General features: G+C 44.9%; 1 protein-coding gene across 1 annotated transcript in view; it reads right to left on the bottom strand.

The window, feature by feature from the left end:
• The window catches only part of LOC145414888 (zwei Ig domain protein zig-8-like), a 548,874-nt gene that overhangs the window by 162,228 nt on the left and 367,268 nt on the right, over positions 1–19,378 (bottom strand). The gene's annotated exons all lie outside the window — the stretch shown is intronic.

Raw genomic sequence — 19,378 nt, 5'->3', positions numbered from 1 at the left:
AGAACCTTGAGGGTAGAGTAACGAGAGGCAGGTCGAAAAAGACGAAATCATATAGTTTGACCTCAGTGATGAGAGACCGAACAAACAGGATGCTAGAGATCGAGCAGAGTAAAAAGCTGTCACTAGGAAACCAAACGCGACCCATGCAAGCATGCTGAAGCCTTAGTAAACGAAACAAAACAATGAGAGCGACACTGGGTTACATTATGTCATAGGCATCTTGACTGAGACGACGAGATGCGAGCACGATGGTGATATGGTCCTGAGGATGGGGATGGGGAGGGGGGACGAGAAGGACGTGGAAGAACAGAAAGAATAAGCAGGAAAATGCCAGAGTACTTACGGGGTGAGATGAGTAAATGACTGCCATTAACCCCTACAGTACAATTATCTCTTATTCCACTGTGTTCTTGCTATCTGCAGACGAGTTTATTCAGATTATGAGAGATCTTTCTAGCAACAGATGTCACATATATCCCTCAATAACCCAAAGTTCTGTGGCAGTCGTCTAGGGTGAATAACATCGTCATGCAACATTAAGAATTTGCTAAAATGGCGTCCACGGATTTAAGGGACTAAAACGAGATCGCGTTACTAAGATTTGCCGTAGCCTCCTTCACTGAGATTTCAAGCTGGATGTACGACGGTGAAATGGAGAGAAAGGCCTAGGGAGGAATAAGAGAAAAAAATCAGATAGGTCTATTGGAAATTTTGCTGGGACCACCTTCATTTGATTGCGGGTCTACGACAGGTAAATGGATTGGAGGAAGAGGGGTGGAACAGGGATTAGGGAAACAGAAAGAGGGGAGAAGGATGAGGTGGAAGATGATGATGATGATGATGATAAGGAGGAGGAGGAGAGGAATACAAGAGCTTATGAGTATGAGGAATAAAATACACACACACACACAAGCCTGAGAATGAAATGGAGTGACAGACTGCAGCTACCCGATAAAGTGTTTCAGAGCGTCGTTTAGTCACTTCAGTAGAGATGTGGTGGCGTGAGTCAATAGATACATAGATTCACGTCCCCCTTCCCTCCCATGCCACTTGCTTCAGCTGTTGGAGATAGACCGAGTGTGAAATTGGTGCATCAGAGTCAGGCGCCTTCACCCTTCACTCCCACACCATCCATCTTGCAGCTTGAGAGAGATTAAGTATTTGCCATCCCCAGTGTGTGTACAGTCAGCCTAAAAAGTACGCGAACATCTGGGCACAACGTACTTCAGAGTAACAGGGCCCCTGGCGACTTGGTGTACTTCATACGAGAGATTTGTTACGTGTATTTAAATTTTAGTAAGAGTTTATGTAGCTCGTTCCTATGATAACACAAGCTGAAATACGGTACCTGAACAGTTGAAATTTGCGGTCATTATGAGCAAGATGTATGAGTAAGAATTATGAGTAAGAGGTATGAGTAAGAAGTAAGAGGAATAAGAACTATGAGTAAGAAGTATGAGTAAGAGGCATGAGTAAGAAGTATAAGTTGTATAAGTAACAAGTATGAGTAAGTAGTATGAGTAAGAATTATGAGTAACAAGTATGAGGCATGAATAAGAAGAGTAGATTCAACAAAAACCAGGCATTTGCAAAAAAAAAAATTACTATATACGAAAACGTTTTCAAACCACGTGGGCCAGTCACCCCTTCAGCCAGAGCACCTTATCTGGATTTTATATTTGCTATCAATAAAATGATAATAATAATAATAATAATAATAACGCCACGTGGTCCTGTATCGGGAGGTTATTTAAATCACGTGCGTGGCCATTTAAACCACGTGGTCCTTTAAAAACAGCCCTAACTACCTACCTACCTCTCAAACCGCCGATCCGTCATCCTCCCCACGTCCCACGGTCGTTACGGACGCCAATTAACCCCCATCGTCCGTAATTAGGGAGGAAATAACGCCAACACAAAGGAAAAACCACCACAACACCCACACAGTAAAACAAGCAACGCATAAGTGAGAGGAGAGGAGAGGAGGGCGAGGGAGGTGGATCAGCATTGCCAGATCTTCCCTCATACTGCATCATACCTCTCCCCAAACTACTCTCACCCTTCCCAGTAATTATCTAGACTCATTAGGACTCTCTGATACGTTCAATATTTAAAATTAGTGATATTCAGTGATATTCATATTAATACAGGAGGGCTTCAAGTGGCGCTGTGCTTTTAAAATTGGCAACCTCGCAGTCACGTGACCACAGGGGCAGCGGTTGGAATTTCATCTCATCCCCTGCGTCTCGCCTCCATAATTACACCAATACGGCTTAAACACTCCATTTTAGTGGGCTTGGAATGCAATAACGTGTTAATACTGCATAATTATGACGTTCAGAGCCACTCACATTATTGCAAGATGCGCGAACATCTGGGTACAACGTGTTTCAGACTGAATAACATGGCTCCGGGCGTCTTGGTGTACTTCATATGAGTGATTTGTTAGGTGTATTTAAATTTTAGTAAGAGTTTATGTAGCTCGTTCCTATGACAACACCAGGTGAAATACCTTGACAGTTGACATTTGCGGTCAGTCACTCACCCCTACGAACTGTCACAGGCAAGATTGTATACTCAGGGATTTTCTCACGCAAAGTGCTTCACACTAGCGATACCCCATATGGTGCTTCACTTTATTCAAGTCTTATATGGTTCTGCATCTGTCTGTTATTCTTGTACTTCTCCCTGGCTGTGCCTAGAGAGAGCTGAACAGACCTGTAGACAAAGTGGGATAGGAACATAAGGAACTGAAATCACAGAGCAGTGTGTTAAATTGGTTAGTTATGTGGAACGAATTCGGAAGGAACAGTAAATCAATGCACAGAAGTAAAGACGAGGATACGAAAATGACAAGAATCGCAACAGCCAGGCGCACGTAATATGAGGAGTATATGAGGGAGGGTGGCAATGAGTGACGGGAAATTAATGCCGACGAAACAAGAAGACTCCAAAGGGATTTTCGACATTTGATTTGGGCATTTGGAATGATGTGAGAATAATTAATAAACTTACAGTAAACAGGGAAAGTTAGTGGAAGAATGAGGGAAGGGGGACCAGTAGTGAGGTGGAAGTACTGACTGGGGAACATGAGGCAGGGTGGCGTAGAGTGGCGGGAAAGAGTGCTGGTGAAATGGGCCAAACTAAAAACAATATCTGGAAATGTTTAGCTATGTAAAACGATTTGTGAGGGAACAGTTTATGGAAGTGAAGATGATGGGATGATGAGGATATGAAGAATGATGATATAAAAGAAGTTCGAGAGAGAGAGAGAGAGAGAGAGAGAGAGAGAGAGGGAGGGAGAGAGAAACACCCACCCCACCGTCTTTCCATCCTCGCCTTTTTCTCGCGGAATGGATAGTAAAGTTAGATCCTTCCAACAGATTGCTTCACCGTAGTCCGATAGGTCTCTCTGTTATCTGCTTTTCTTTTGTGAGCCGCAGTAAGCCTCTATATCTCTCGCTCTTGCTCGGTGCTTTCTCCTTTCTCTCTTGGTGTTTTCACTCGGTCACCCTGTTCTGTCTATATCACGTATTGTCGTTATCTTTCTGTCTTCATCTTTGTTACCCTGTTCTGTTTCTCTCTCTCTCTCTCTCTCTCTCTCTCTCCTTTTTCCTTTCTCTTTCTTTCCCCTCTCTCACTTCCTCCCTTCACTTTTTCCTATTTTCTCTCTTTGTCTTTTCTTTCCTATATATTTTTTACACTTCCCTTGCGTGACTTGCATCCTGCCTCCTCTCTCCAAGCATCCCTTTTTCTTCTTTGTCTCCTTCCTCTTCCTGCATTCTTCTTTATTCACCCCCAGCTCTGCATTACTCTTTTATATTTTGGGAGATGTTAATAACTCCTGATCTCTCATATTTATTGTGTTCGTAAAATAAAATAACTATTCGTGGCTTTATCATGCTTTTAAATCCGTCTGTACTCTAACTCTGAATGTTATATTTTTGTCCTAATATGTACATTAGTGTATGTATTTATATTAATAACCACCCATTCGTGGAAATAAAGAAACTGAATTTGAATCTGAATTTTCTCTCTCTCTCTCTCTCTCTCTCTCTCTCTCTTGGAAGGAAAACTTCATCTATTATTTCGTCTCCTCGTTTTCAGTTATCTCTTCTGGCTAATATTTCTAAGCTGAGAGAGGCTTGTTAGGTTCTTCTACCCTGAAGTGGTTCTCTTTGATATGATGGACTGTGAAAGAAAGGAAGAAAAAAATGAAGACGATGTATATATGAAAAAGGTGTGTTTAAATCTGTTCTGAATGGAAGGCAGAAAATAGAGGAATATAAAGATAATTTTCGGGGTAAAGAGGGAATATGAGAGAGAGAGAGAGAGCGGAAGGGGAAGCAAGGAGGGAGAGAGGGAGGGAAGGAATAGGAAGGGCTACAGGAAATAGACTTTGGGCCTGAAAAAGGGAGAATACGTGGATCCTTTCATGTTCCCTCCACTTCCCTCCCTCCACTTCCCTCCTTGTTTCTTCCACTTTTCTCCCCCCGCTTCCCTCCCTCCCTGCCACCACTCCTCCCCAAGTCTGCTCCATTTCCCTCCATGCTTCCTTCCTTTCCTCGTTCCTCTTCCTTCCACTTCCTTCATTATGTTTGATCCAGATTTTTCCACTTCCCTCCATTTTTTCTCCACTTCTCTACTCTTCCTTCCGTGTTACCTCCAACTCGCTTCATGTTAATTCTGTTTTCTTCCATGTGCCTTCCATTCCTCTTTGTTTTCCTCTCTTACCTTCCACCTCCTTTCTCTTTCCTCCATGTTCCTTCCACTTCTCTCTCTCTCTATCCATATAAGATGTCGTAGTGCCTCCTCATCCTAACTAAAGGTGTGTGTTTCCTCCTTCCTCCCCCCTCCCTTCCCTTCAGGTAACCTCCCTTTCCTTCCATTTTTTCTCTACGTCCCTCCATTTTTCCTCCAAGTCCCTCCTCACTCACTCAACTTTCCTACGGGTTTCCTTAATTTCCGTCAAGAGTTCTTTCCTATTTCCTCCAGTCCCTCCATGATACCTCCAACTTTCCTCCATGATCTCTCCAGCTCCCGTCTACTTCTCTCCAGGATTTGGTTAGGCTCCCTCCACTTTTCCCTTCCATCTCTCCAAGTTCCCTCCACTTTTCCCTTCCATCTCTCCAAGTTCCCTCCACTTTCCCCTATCATCTCTCCAAGTTCCCTCCACTTTCCCCTATCATCTCTCCACGTTCCCTCCACTTTCCCCTATCATCTCTCCAAGTTCCCTCCACTTTCCCCTATCATCTCTCCAAGTTCCCTCCACTTTCCCCTATCATCTCTCCACGTTCCCCTATCATCTCTCCAAGTTCCCTCCAATTTCCCCTTCCATCTCCACGTTCCTTCCACTTTCCCTTACCATCTCTCCACGTTCCCTCCACTTTCCCCTATCATCTCTCCAGGCTTCCTCTACTTTTCCTCCATGATGTCTCCAGGTTTCATTTACTTCCCCCCATTATCTCTCCAGGTTCCCTCCACTTTCCTCCATGATCTCTCTGCGTTCCCTTCACTTCCCTCCAGACTCCTCCAACTTCTCTCTATGGTCCCTCAAGGTTCTCTCCACTCCCCCCCCACTTCCCTTCGTGATCTCTCTCTTTTTTCTCTCCATTCCTTTGTGATCCCTCCACGATCCCTTCTTCTTCTCTCCACTTTCCTCCGTGATCTCTCCAAGTACAATTTCCTTATTATGTTCCTCTTCCTCCTTTTTTACATAATTTCTAAACTTATTTCCGTGTTCTCTCCACATCTTTGTTTGTTGCATCACTTCCCTCCAGATTCGCTCAACGTTTCCTCCAGTTTCCTCCATGTTCCCTCCAATCCTCATATTTTCCCCTCAGGGTTCACTCCAGGTCCTCCTCCTGTTTCCTCCAAAGTTCTCTCCATTTCCCTCAAGGTTCAATACTCCCTCCAGTTTCCCTTGAAGTTTTGTGTATGCCTTTTCAGCTCTCTTCCGTTTCCCTCCACATTCTCTCTACTTTCTTCCAGTCTCCCTCCACGAATCTTCCATTTTCCCTCCAGTTTCCACGATCCTTAAATTTTTCCTCCAGTTCCAGCAATTTCCCTCCAAGACCCTTCCAGATTCCCTCCACCTCCCTCCATTTGTCATTTACGCTAACACTGGCTCATCCCTCCTCCCCCACTGGGTATAGTTTCAGCCCCTTTTAGTTCCTTCCACTCCTTCCCTTCTTCCCCACCCATTCTCTGATCCCCATCCACCCCTTCACTTCCCCCAACCCACTTCCCTTCTCCTCAGCTCCCCTTCACTTCCCTCATTCCACTTCCCTTCTCCTCAACTCCCTTTTTCCCTTCATTCTCTTTTCTTACTCTTTTTTGTCTTCGTATCATTCTCGTCTCGTCCTCTGCTGTTCTTCTCTTCACCCCTTTCCTATCACCCCCCCTCCCCTGTCCTCCCCCCCTATCCTTATCCTTTGCCCTCCTCCCTCCTCCCATCCTCTCCTGCTGTCCCTAAAGCTGTCATCCTAATTCTCTCTTAGTCCCCGTCTCCCCCTCTCCAACCCCCCTATCTTCCTCCACAGCCTCCCAGTTCATCTCCACAACCATACTATATCCCATTTTCCTTCCTTTTCTCCTTCCTCTCTGACTCTCCTTCCCGTTCTTTCTATTGTCCCTCCTTTCCTTCTTCCCTTTTATCCTCCTCCTCGTGTTTCCCCATTCCCCACACCCTTCCCTCTCACTCCCCATCCATTATCTACCCACAGTTCTTGTCCGCGATGCCAAACAACCCAGGCTGGTTTTTTCTGGGACCTTCACCCTCTCTCCCTTCTTACTCCCACCCACTCCCCTTATTTCCCTTCCTTTCTGACCTTTTCATTCTCCCCTCTTCCTCACTCCTTCTCCTCCCCCCCCTCCCTCTCTCTCTCTCTCTCTCTCTCTCTCTCTCTCCGCACTGACTTCCCTCTTCCCTCAGTTCCCCCCTCCTCTTAACTTTTCTTCCTACCCTCACTCGTGGCTTCTCTGCATTCCTTCTTCCTCTCACCTTTTTCTTTCCTCCTTCTTTCCTAACCTCTTCTATCCCCTACCCTACTTCTTGACTCTTATCCCTTATCCATCCCTCCTCACCTCTCATCTCTCACCATCCCTGGCTTTCCCTCCTCCGATTCCATATTCTTCCCCCTTGTCTCCCCTACCACTTCTCCCCCCCACTCTCCTTTCCCCCCTTCCCCATCCCTCACCCATCTGTCTTCATCTGCTACCCCACTCACACTCCTCAAATCGCCTCTTATGTTTGATCTCTCTGCTCACCTGTCATCCCTCACCATCATACCTTCACCTTCTTGCTTCTCTCTTCTTTTCCGTCTGATCCCTCGTAAATTTTCTTATAGGGTGGTTAATAGTATGAGAAGAGGTTTGTTCACCTCTGTAACCTCTCCTTTTCCTTTCCTTTATCGCCCACCCGATTATGCTCATGTCTTATCCCTGAACACCCTTCATTTCCCCCGTCTGACCTCTCTTCTTTCCTCTCTCACCTCACCACCTTTCCCCTTCCCTCACCTCCCTTCCCTAACCCCTTTCCCTTATCCAGCTATCTTCATCTCTCAACCTTCCTCACACTCTGCATCTTGTGTCTTATGCTTAACCTCTCATCTTTCACCATTTCACCTTTTTCTTCATTACCCATCATTCCTTCCTCCTATTATCCCCATCCACTCTCCTCTCCCCTCCTCTTTTCCTCCCCATTGCCTCGCCCGTCCGTCCTTACCTCCCACCCTCCTTCACACTCCTCATATTGCCTCTCATGTTTGACCTCTTTGCTCACCTCTCATCCATCACCACTCCTCCTTTTCCCTCTCTACTTCACCGCTTACCTTCCTCCTTTTACCCTTTATCCCCCCACCTCCTTCTCACTCCCCTCCTTTCCCCATTCCTTCTCTCCCCTTCAATTTCCACTCATCCCACATTTTCCCCTTCTGTTTCCTTCTTATCCCATCCCACCTCATCCTATCCCATCCCAACTCATCCCTTCCCTTACCTTCCTCTCCCTTCCTTCCCCTTCCCTTTCTGTCCTCTTTCCTTCTTCCGTTTCCCATTCCTCTTCAGTAGTCCCTTACCTTTCTTTTCAGGTAAGTGATTATATATATATATACATGCAGTGACAAAGATGATACAAAAATGTGTAGGAATGCGTTACTCAGGCAGTCATATCGGCCAACATGTACACACGAAGAAGCATCCCTCTTCTCTCCTTTAACATCATCCTCTTTATCTTCGTTCCCTTCCCCTCATACTCCCCCTCATTCTCCTCTCCCTCTCTCTGTCCTTCTCCCTCCCCGCCACACACTCTCCATTTCAACAGGACCCATAACAGACATACAATCAATCTGTACACTTACACGCAATCTATCTATATCCCCTCCGCTCCCTCCTTTGTTATTTTCCTCTTCCTCCCTCTTCTCCTCCTCTTTATCTCCCTCACGGTTATTTTATTACCCCTCTCCCTTCTCTCTTTTCCCCCATTCCCATTCTCCTCACTTTTCTCTCATACTTTCTTTCCCACAGCTCTCCTTCTTCCCTTCCCAGTCCTCAGTTTCTTCTTCCTCCTTCTTCTTAACCTCTTTTTCCACTCCTCCTCTTTCTCCTTTTTTTCTCTCTCCCCTCTTTTCTTCTTCTTGTTTTTCCCTCCCGTCCTCACTCTCTCTCTAACTTCAGCACCCCCCCATCCCCCTACCCTTTCCCACCTAAACCATCCCACCCCCTCCCCTTCGAACGACCTACTTTTTGCTCTCATCTCCCCCTTCCCTCTCTTTCCCTCCCCCTTCTCCACTTCCGTGCCCTTCCCCCTTTTCCACTTCTCTTTCCTCCCTCTTTCTCATTCTTTCTCTAGTTCCTTTCTTTCGTCCTTTATTTCTCCGGCTGAATCTCTCTCTCTCTCTCTCTCTCTCTCTCTCTCTCTCTCTCTCTCTCTCTCTCTCTCTCTCTCTCCTGCTGCAACTTTGTCTCTTCTTTGCCCTCTTCTGTTCCTGAATCACAGTCTCTACACCTTACTCAGTTTTTACCTCTCTCTTCCCACCCATTTGCTCCTCCCCTCTCCCTACTCCTCTTCTCCCCTCACTCCATATCCTCCCCTCCCTTATCCCCGTCTTCCCTATATCTCATTCTCCCTATTTCCCTATCCATCTCCTCCTCCCCGTCCCGTCCCCTCGTTTCTTCCTTCTCCTTACCTCCCCTTTTCTCCCTTACTCACTCCTCCCTCTCCTCTTCTACTCTCCCCTCCTCCCCTCCCATTCTGCACCTCCCCTCCACTCCCTTCCTCTTCCCCTCTGTCCCTCCTCCTTCGCCCTTCCCTTCTCCTACACCTGACCTCTAATGAGTTTTCTTCACCTGTGTTTTCACTTTCCCGTCTTTTTAAAATTTCCTCTTGATGTTCATCTTTTTTTTTTTTTTCCATACCCCCCCCCCTTCTCCTTTTCATATCAAACCACTTCCTCTACAAGTCGCCTTCCCCAAGCTAGATAAAAACAGCATGGCGGTATTAAGAACAAAATACATATCATTGTACTGAAGGGATTAATGGAGATTGTATTTAGCCCCTTCGCTACGAGTGGACTCCCGTAAGCTAAATAAAATAATCATGCGCCAGGAAAAATATAGTAAAATGCGTTCTTGTGCTTAAGAGATTAAACTGTTCTCAGATCCTTCATAAAGTGTTCCGTCTTTATCACTCAGTTCTTGTTCTGTCGTTTACTTTCATCTTATTTCGATCTCTATTCTCGCATCCTTTCCTTCTTGATCATCATTTTCCCCACTTTTTACCCATCCTTTCCCTTCTTTTTTTTTTCCTCACCCCCTCATCACCTGTTTTTCCTCTTTTGCTTACCTGTTTCGCAAGACCATGTAAGCGAGAGCGATACAAATATGTAGGTGCTGGAGAAACCTTTGATCTTAACCCTTAGTGCACTCATGATACTAATCCTATAAGAAATATCTTCACAGCGTATACTTTCATTGTTCTTTCCTACACCTCGCCACATTTCAGACTCATCCGCCTGTTTCTATGTCTCCCAAGCCCATTTTTTTTTTTTTTTTAACCTCACCCGCCCCTTTCATTCTTGGGTTACATTTTAAAATAATCCATCACTGCACACAAGCTACCGATCCTACAAGCACTCATTTCCACAAAAGTATAACACTCCCGACCCAGCCCCACTGCCCACCAAATTTCCCGCCTCTCCCACCCATTCTTTTGCTCACCACTCCTATTTCTTAATCCCACTTCCCCCTTCACGGTTTCATGGTGTAATGCCGGTCACGCACTCGTTTGACAGTACTGAATATTGACTGTATTGGTTCTTGAGTTTATTACTGATATATTTAGTTTTCCCCAGTAATTTTTTCTGGTTACAACTCATGTTACTTATGTCTTTTCTCTCTCTTCCTTCTTTATACGTACCGGAAAACAAAAAACTACCTAGCAGCTATAGCCTCGAAAAATCGTTCTTTTCAAGGCTAATGTTAATTTTCTCTTTTACCCAATACCCCTATTTCTCCTTATTTACTACATACCTTTCACGTTATTCCTCCTGTTTTCGTCCTCTCGTTCTTTTCCCTTCTTTCGATATTCCATCAACTGTGTCCTCCTTTACTACCACCTCTGCCTCTCCCTACTCTTCCCACTCGGATTATCTTTCCTTTCTCTCACCCAACTGCCACCCTTCAATCTACCCACTCTATGGCCTATTTCCGGTCATTTCCTCTCCCTTCTTCACCTCACTATCCTCCCTCCTTTTTCCACTCTCACCTCTTTCCTCTCTCTCCCTCTTCACTCTATCCTCCTTTTCCCCCCTATCCTCCCTCCCTGACTTTTTCAATAATAATACTGATATGTATGATATAATTATATCATTCGATGTAATTTACCTTCGATTTCATAAAGTATTCGATAAAGTTTCCCTTCAAAGATTTTTTGAGAAAGCTAAAGTTTATGATATCAGAGGCAGTGGTCTATGGTTGGTTGAAAGCTGCCTTACAGACTGTAGACAAGAAAGAATCAGGCTGGATTTATGTTACAAGCGAAGTTCCTCAAGATGCAGTTTTGGGTCCTGTATTTATTTTTCTAATTTGTATTGTTGACACTAACGATGATTTATGATGTAAAATATCCAAATTCCTTGACGATATGAAAACTGGTACAAGCAGATACCCCTGAACAAAGACTGATGATTCTAAAGGATCTTAATAAACTGTTCACTTGGGCTCAAACATGGCAAATGAATTTCAGTATCAACAAACACGATTTTCGTATCTACCTTCCAACTTCCTTCTTTTCATCCATCTCCATCTCCCTCATCCACCCCCTCCCCACACACAGATGTTCACCGAAGTCCCTAATTCCCCCTTCTCCTATACTTCCCCCTCCACCCCACCAGTGTCCCTGCAGCGTTCCCCCCTGCCTCTTTCAATCCCCCCCTCCAGTTTTCCCACTGACTCTCATTCTCCCCTTTCCTTCTCATTCCCTCTCCATCTCCCTTCTCTCCTTGCACACTCATGCTTGCCTCTCTTCCTACGCCCTCCTCTCCTACACCACCCCATCCCAACTGCACCAGTACCCCCTCCAACACCCCTTCTCCTCTTCCCCCTCCACACACACACACACACACACACACACACACACACACACACACACACACACACACACACACACACACACACACACACACACACGTCCACCTCTCCCCACATACCTCTTCCCCTTCCTCCTCCCTATGTTCCACCGGTGACCCAGCTTCGACCCCCCCCTCCCGCCCCCCCTCCGTTGCGCTGACCACACAGAGATAAAGCACAATTAGTGAGGGTGGTGGTCAGGCTGCCACCCCCCCCCCCCCGAATTATGACAACCCGCCATCCCGCTGTCACTCCACTCCACCACACTGTTACCTCACCACACCACCACCACACCATACCACACCATGTCGCATCACATCACACCACACCGCACCACAACACCACACCATGTCGCATCACATCACACCACACCGCACCACAATACCACACCACACGACACCACATTACATCACATCACATTATCTCACATCACATATCACATCACATCACACCACACCACACCACACAACTACATCATACCATCCTACACATTACATCATCAAAACGCACCACACCACACCACACCACACCACCAAAATACATCACATCACATCCTCCACATGGTATTCCATCACAGTACCACATCCCAAGACATCACACCACCACACTACTACCAGATCACAACTGTACTGCCACACATAATTACTACAACATAACGCATTACTACACAACACCACGCTGGTACCACATTATCACACCACATCACACCACACCGCGCTACTACCACCCTGCCACACCACAATACACCACACCACACCACAACACTACACTGGCGTACACCACACTACTACATCATATTACCACCACGTCATCGCACTCTGCTGCCACACTACTACCACAGTACCACACCATATCATTCAACCACGGCATTGCTACGGCACTACCACACCATACCGCCAACCCAAACTGTCACACAACAAAACACCACACCACACCATACCACAACCATATCACAAAACCTCCACACCACCTCCATTCTACACTACCACCTCCTACGACCTCCACTACCTCACAACACCAGTGGATGGTAAATAGTGAAGATAATGAATTTTGTGATTATGGTGGTAGCAGTGGTGGCGTGAATAATGATGGTGGTGATGAATGACATTTTTGTAGTGATGTAATTGATGTTTATTTAGGTCGTACTGTCGGTGGTGGTAATGATAGTGAAGATTACGGTGGGGTAGTTCTGATGGTGGTGATGGTGGTAGTTTTAATGGTGATAATTTTGCTGTGCTGGTAATGTAGGTAGTTATGACGGTGGTGATGGTAGCATTTGTCATGGTACTACGCCATTGCTAGTCATTATAAGGGAAGTAGTGTTGAATATCAGGATGGTGCTGGTGACAAAGATGATGACTGGCAACAGATAACAGGTGATAACATATATGAAATGATGGTGCTTCGATAATGTGAAGGACGTGCACATATACTTAACATCTCTCGCGCAAGGACGTCACTGTTATTTTTCTCGGAAGTTTTAACTGATTTTACGTACACTTCACTAATCAGGGGAGTCTCATACGCTTCATATAATGGTAATCAGTCAGCATAAGAACAATATAACGGGGCATCATCGCGCTGAAAGGTGTAAAGGATGTCACTGTGGATCTATCTATCTATCTATATACCTAGGCTGCTTCCCCCAAGGAAAGGGAGGTAGCCGAGACAGGACGGCTCACTCTCCATTTACTCATCCATTCAAACACATTCATTCGCATCTTAGCCCCAAAGGGGAGAACGGACAGATCCTCACCGCATCACACCGCACAAAGGTCAACTGCGCAATGCAATCAGTGACATCCACAGCAGGGCCCGACAGCAGAACTGGTTTACCCCTGCCACATCATAACAGACCCATCCCCTTACCCGCACCTGACCTGACTAGCTGATCAGACCAAATGCGGGAGAATATCCCCTCAGGGCTGCGTCATCACTTATTCATTCACAATTTCTCTCCATTTATTTCTGTCACGCACAGCCACTCTTCCTTGCTCAACAGACATCCCTCTCACATCCAGCGCTCTCTTCACACTGTCCATCCATCCTATTCGTGGTCTTCCTCTCAGTCTTACACCTCTCACATCAGATCTAGTTATCTTTTTCACCAATCGCTCATTATCCATTCTCTCCATATGCCCAAACCATTGCAACACCCTCTGCTCAACTCTACCAGCCATCTCCCGAACAACTCCAGTTCTCCTTCGCACTTCATCATTTCGCACTCGATCCATACGCGTCACTCCACACATACTCCTCAGACATCTCATCTCCATTACATTCAAACTTTTCCTCTCTGCTACACCCATATTCCATGTTTCAGCCCTATATAATGCAGTCGGTACCACAACACCCTCATACAGCCTTCTCTTTACATCCATTCTAAGCGAACGACATTTAAACACTTTTTTCATTCCTCCCAGCACCTTTCCTACTTCATTTATTCTAAACTTCACTTCTGCATCTATTCTTCCATCCACAGCAATATGTGACCCTAGATATTTAAAACAATCTACCTCCTCAAGCAACTCACCATTCAAAACTATATTCATCCCCCTACCATCTATCAACCTCGTACACTTCATCACTTTACTCTTATTCTCATTTACTTTCAATTTCCTCCTTTCACACACCCTTCCAAACTCCTCTACCAACTGTCTCAATCTCTCCTCTGAATCAGTCACCAGTGCAGTATCATCTGCAAACAGCAGCTGCTTCAGATTCCTCTCCTCCATCAACATTTACCAGACTCAGACCACCTACAACTCTTGCATTCACCTCCCTTACAACACCATCCATGTAAATATTAAACAACCAAGGCGACATCACACATCCCTGTCGCAGCCCCACTCTCACAGGGAAACCAATCACTCACAGCATTTCCCACTCTTACACACGCTCTACTATTTACATAAAAACTTTTCACCCCTTTTAGTAACCTACCATCAAGTCCATACAATCTTAAAACAGTCCACAAAGCCTCCCTATCAATTCTATCATACGCTTTCTCTAAATCCATAAATGCCCAAAACACATCCTTGCCTTTCGCTAAATACTTTTCACACACTTCTCTCACAGCAAACACCTGATCAACGCATCCCCTCCCTCTCCTAAAGCCACACTGCTCATCACTAATCACTCCCTCTGTACCCTCTCTAACTCTCATAATTAACACTCTACCATACACTTTACCTACAACACTCAACAGACTTATACCCCTAAAGCTAGTACATTCATACTTATCACCCTTGCCTTTATACAACGGGACCACACAAGCACTTGCCCAGTCAATTGGCACCATACCTTTCTCAAAGCACACATTCAATAATCTTACTAACCAGTCAACAATAGTCACTCCACCACCCTTCAGGCATTCCACAGCACACCCATCCATACCTGCGGCTTTCCCTGTTTTCATCCCCTTTACTGTCTTCTCCACTTCCTCCTTCGTGATCAAAGAATCATTCAACTCTCCCAACACATATATTCCTTGCACCCTTCTATCTGCCACAATCTCAGCCACCCTTTCCTCCTCTACATTTACCAATCTTTCAAAATACTCTGCCCATCTCTTCCTTACTGCATCCATCTCAATTAACATCCTTCCATCCTCTGCTTTTACTCGTTCTTCCTTCCCAGACTCTCCCTTTCGCACCCTTCTCACCTCCTTCCAAAACATTTTCTTATTCTGTTGAAAATTCTCTGTCAGCCGCCTACCCCACCTCTCATCTGCTGCCACTTTAGCATCACGCACTGCCCTTCTCGCTCTATTCCTCTTTTCCTTATACCTTTCATATGACATCTCATCCTTCCTCTGCAGCCACACTTCATATGCACGTCTCTTCTCAGCCACAGCCATACTTACTTCCTCGCACCACTATTCACTTCCTTTTCTTACACCACCACCGACACGTCTCACACCACACACCTCTTCTGCATGCCCCACCACAGCACTCTTAAACAACTGCCATTCCTCCTCCACGCTGCCATTTTCCCGATCTTTCACTGCGTTCCACTCATCTTTCAATTTCTCCTGATACTCTATCTTTTTCTCTCTTTTATCCAACTCACTCACTTTCAAAACCTCCCTGCCACACCTAACCCTCCTAGCTCTCACCCATCTCTTACCTACTCTTAACTTTCCCTCCACCAGGTAGTGGTCAGACATACCTCCACCCTCCCCTCTCAGAACTCTCACATCCAACAATCTTCCTATTACATTCCTAGACACAACCACATAGTCCATCAAGGCTCTATCAACAACCCTTCCACCCTCCTGTCTCACCCATGTATACTTATAAATATCTTTCTTCTCAAACAGCGTATTCCCAATCACCATCTCTCGCTCAACACACATCGCTATCATTCGTTCCCCATTTTCATTTCTTCCAGGCACACCATGCATACCAACTACGCCTTCAACTGCTACATTTCCCACTCTAGCATTCAGATCTCCCATCATTACCACATTCACATTCGCTCCAAAACTCTGCAGACACTCATCAACATCATTCCAGAAAGACTCCCTCTCTTGTTCATCCCTTTCACTACCAGGCCCATATGCACTCACAAACACCCACAACTCACGTTCAAATTTCGCTTTCACCCACATCAGTCTCGATGACACCTCCTTCCATTCAATCACACACTGCTGTTCTTCCGGACTCACTAACAAGGCCACACCTTCTCTTGCCCTTCCTCTATCAACACCTGACAATCTTCCATTCACACTTCCAAACTGTAGATGCTAAAATGAAATGAAATGAGAGAGAGAGAGAGAGAGAGAGAGAGAGGAAAATAAGTGCGAAGTGCAATATTGGGAAGCAAGGACAGAAAAAGAAGAGTGGAATTTTTAAGGAAGTAAAGAAACGCACACTTGAAGGGAGGGTAAGCTAGAAGCGAGAGAGAGAGAGAGAGAGAGAGATGAATCAGTGAATGAGACCAGTATGAATGTTGAGAAATGTAATAGAAAACGCACACACACACACACACACACACACACACACACACACACACACACACACACACACACACACACACATTGAGAGAGAGAGAGAGAGAACAGAGGTAGGTGTTAGTGGGCAGGACTTAAAGAGGAACAGTGTGTTAATGCCTCCTCGTGAGTCACCTCTCTCACTCGCTCTCTTTTTTCTCAACTCATTTCATCATTCACTTTATTCACTCGTGGCTTTCATTTTTGTGTTTTTTAGCTGAACCACAATTTCAACCTAATTCTCTCTCTCTCTCTCTCTCTCTCTCTCTCTCTCTCTCTCTCTCTCTCTCTCTCTCTCTCTCTCTCTCAAATAAAAGGTACGCCAAGAGTTTTTCATTTTTTCCCGTGCCATAACAGCATCCCTTAAAAATAGCCCCAAACTCTCCGAGGGCTAGGAGCGGCAAAGAATATAGCCCAAAATGTAGCCAAAATGGGATCCGGAAAAGGCGTACGGACCTGATTAGAATTGCTTTTGGAGAGAGAGAGAGAGAGAGAGAGAGAGAGAGAGAGAGAGAGAGAGAGTTACAATATACAGCCTCTCGATAAAAAAGCTGCCATGTTAAAAAAAAAAAAGGAGGCGGTATGGAACACTTTTACCAATTTTCTTTTGCTCGGAGCAGTAAAGTTTATCGAGTCCCACGTACCCTTCCCTTCCCTTTTCCTTCCCTTCCCTTCCCTTCCCTTCCCTTCCCTTTTCCTTCCCTTCCCTTCCCTTCCTTTCTCATCCTTTCTTGCACAAGCTTCTCTGTTCGCTTTCCTTTCCAACCTTTTTCTCCTCATCTCTTCCATCTTGTACCATTGTTTATTGAAGGCCTTAATATCATTTTGTTCACTTCCTTTCCTTCTCATCTCCTCTCGTTTTCCTTGGTTTCTCTTCGTTTTCTTCCCTTCCCCTCCCTCCATTCCCTTCTCTTCCCTTCCCTCCATTCCCTTCTCTTCCCTTCCCTCCATTCCCTTCTCTTCCCTTCCCTCCATTCCCTTCTCTTCCCTTCCCTCCATTCCCTTCTCTTCCCTTCCCTCCTCTTTCATTGCCACATCTATCTCTCTTCTCTTTCCTTCTTTCTCATCCGTTCTCTTCGTTTCCCTTTTCACAACTTTATTGTTCTTACGTTTCCCTTCCTGCTCTCACCTTTTCCTCCCATCCCACACCTTTTAAATTCTTCTGTTCACTTTTATTATTAACCACACATTCATTCTATGCTTTTCCTTCTCTTCCCTTCCTATACATTTGCTTCTCGTCTCACACCTATATTTTTCGTCTTTCATTCCTTTCCTTTTTCAGACATATAATTTCTTTCTCTTCTCTTCCCACACCTACTATTCTTTTTCCTCCATTTCCTTCGCTTCCCTAGTCTTCTCATTTCTTCCATATATTTCTGTTTTCATCCCTTCACTTCCCTTATTTCCCCTTCCCTTCCATTCTCTTCCCTTCCAACACTTAACATTGGCTTTACCTCTCTTCTCGTTCTTGCACGTTACTGTTCAATCTTTTGTTTCCCTTCCACTTTTCCTCTTTTTTTTCTTTGTCTTCCCATCCTTGTCCTTCCCTTCCTTTCCCTTGCCTGCTTCACTTTTTTTTTTCCATTTATTTTTTCCAAGCACTTTCCAGTTTCATTATTAACGATTTCGCTTCAGACTTAGCACAGTCGTTCCTGAAGCACATACCCACAGCCATCTTTTTTCAAGTGTAGGATTTGGTTCTTTTTAATGGTTTATGGGGTCAAAGATCAACCCATACAAATACACAAACTGAGTGTCTCATGTTCTTGTTTATTCGATTTGCACAGACGTAAAGTATGTTAACGTATGACAGATTTGTGGAGGTGACCCATGCGTCCCCTCGGGTATGTTGGCAAGCTTCTGTCTCGTCTGGTCTTGCCTTGTCTTCTATTCCCATTTCATCCAATTTCATTTCCCTTTCCTTTCCCTTCCCTCCACTCCCCTTCCCTCCACTTTCTCTCCTTTCCCTATTCTTTTTCTTGCCTCATCTTTTCCTTCGATTTCCCTTTCTCGTGCTACCCAGACTTTTTACTGTACACAACTGAATGATACAAAAATCCCAGTTACTCTTCTTTTTCCGCCATGCAATTTACAAAAGGATGTCAGCTGCAGCCTAATTCCCTAATGCCCTTAACCCCCTCAGCGCCAGCACCTGTTTTTTTTTTTTTTTTCCTACCTGACATTAAACTTTTTCATTTCAATTTAAATAACATTAGACTGGTTTTTTCTCCGTTTTAGCGCCCGTCAAGCCTTTGTGTCTTTCATATTTAACAGCGTCAGTCTTTTTCATTTTGGTGTAGCTAACGTAAGCCTTTTTTCATTATTTCTGACTACGATATATCCATGTTTGGACTACGGTCGAACTGTTCATTTTGTTCAAACTAACCTTAGAGTCTTTCAGTCTCTTAAATTGTTATCTCAGCTTAGGAGAAAGAAAGTGAGTGAGTGAGTGAGAGAGAGAGAGAGAGAGAGAGAGAGAGAGAGAGAGAGAAGGTTAGGCGTGTATCCAACTCATTCACTTCGGAAAATCTCTCCAAAACTGAAATAAATCGCCGGGAACTGGAAAGAGCTAAAATAGTAAAATAATGTAATCAGAGAAAAGATGATAACGCTTTCAGTCCGTTTTGATCTCTTGTAAGGTGATTAAAACCGGGAACAGCCAGAATTTTCATAAGCCGCCATTGTACTACGAAAATTGATGATTTTTTTTTTTTTCCCTGCAGTTCCCTACATTTTCCTTTCCCATTTCCGGACCTTCTT

The sequence above is a fragment of the Coenobita brevimanus genome, chromosome 101 (genome assembly GCF_032717465.1).
Source record: "Coenobita brevimanus isolate Jiangsu-jjx chromosome 101, ASM3271746v2, whole genome shotgun sequence".
Taxonomy (NCBI): Eukaryota; Metazoa; Arthropoda; class Malacostraca; order Decapoda; family Coenobitidae; genus Coenobita; species Coenobita brevimanus.
The sequence above is the reverse complement of the archived record's forward strand: the minus strand, read 5'-3'. Positions and strand labels throughout refer to the sequence as shown.